The sequence below is a fragment of the Pipistrellus hanaki genome (assembly GCF_964339955.1).
Source record: "Pipistrellus hanaki genome assembly, chromosome: 12".
In the NCBI taxonomy this organism is placed as follows: domain Eukaryota; kingdom Metazoa; phylum Chordata; class Mammalia; order Chiroptera; family Vespertilionidae; genus Pipistrellus; species Pipistrellus hanaki.
Genome location: NC_140514.1, coordinates 20,033,230 through 20,034,645, shown reverse-complemented (window position 1 = coordinate 20,034,645; position 1,416 = coordinate 20,033,230).

The window sequence follows — 1,416 nt, the reverse complement described above, 5'->3', positions numbered from 1 at the left end:
CAGAAGAAGGGCTTTATGGGAAATGTAGTTCTCAGTGTTCTTTTTCCAGTCTCCATGCTCAGCCTCATCTCCCAGAATGTGCAAGAACAAAGTGACACGTGGTAACAAACCCTTTGATCTAAAAGTTCTCGGCTGGAAGTGTTTTTTCATTAAAAAAATATTCTATTGAGTAACGAATATATGCCAAGATTCTTTCTTCTCTTCCCTTCCCTTCCCTTCCCTTCCCTTCCCTTCCCTTCCCTTCCCTTCTCTTCTCTTCTCTTCTCCTCTTTTTTCTCTTTTCCCTTTAAATCTCCCCCTCCTTCTTCCCTTACATCTCTCTCTCCTCCTTCCCTTCCACTCTCTAGAAATCCCCCGAGCTATTTTCTAGTGATTTACTAGCGGCAAAGAATATTACGATTTTTGTATTTCCCAACTTTCTGCTTATTTAGTTTCAGGTTTTACGCAACAACACATTGTTTATTAATAAGTTAATAACGTCAATGCATTCCACAATATTTCATTTACTTTACCTTCAAATCAATAATAAATATTGAGTTATTATTATATGCAAAACTGTGTGCTGCACAGAGTAAGAAATGAAGCGATGAATAATGTAAGATCCTTACCCTTGAGAAAGATATACAATAGTAAAATATAATAACCCAAAGGAAGCCAGTGATATAAACTATTGCAGAGGTCCCCAAAATTACATAAAAATAAGTGACTATGCCCAGTGCCGTTGGTGGAACATTCATGGCAGCGGCAGCAGTTGATCTGCCTTGAATGCTGAGTAGATGCGGGCTTTCCAGCTCAAAATGTCCTGGATATTTGAAGGAGATAGTCTCCCTGCAACATCTGCCACTGGCTTGGTTTCTATGGTGTAATGTTTAGGAACATGGACCTTAAAGTGAGATAGACTTAGATATAAATCCTGTCTCAGCCACACTGTGAACATTTGTGTCTTGTTTTGGAGTTATTTGCTCCAATAAAGCTATTGCCTTAGTAAGATTTATTGTTTCTTGCCTATTACTGGACCCGAAAATACTTCAAGCATACAATGAAGATTTTTGGATTGATGTAGATTGAAAATATGCCTTCGGAATCATTGGGATTGTTCGACTTAGGTAAAATTATAATATGAAGCCAGTGTTTATCTCATCTCCTCACCCAGCCTCTGCCGAGGCCCATGCAACTCCTCACTGTAGGACTGACCTTCCCACTTTCCCACTTAAATGCCCAAGAAAAGCCCGAGGTTTGGGTCCATGAAATATGAATGAGTCTCACTTTACTCTAAATATCCATGTGTGGACTTTACATTAATTTGGAGTTTAAAATTACGCAGCAGCAAAACCCCTTTCTTCTTTTAGGGAAAAGGGAATAGGGGAGAAACGTGAGAGGAGATGCAATTTGTACGTGAGCCATGTGGCAGAGAAA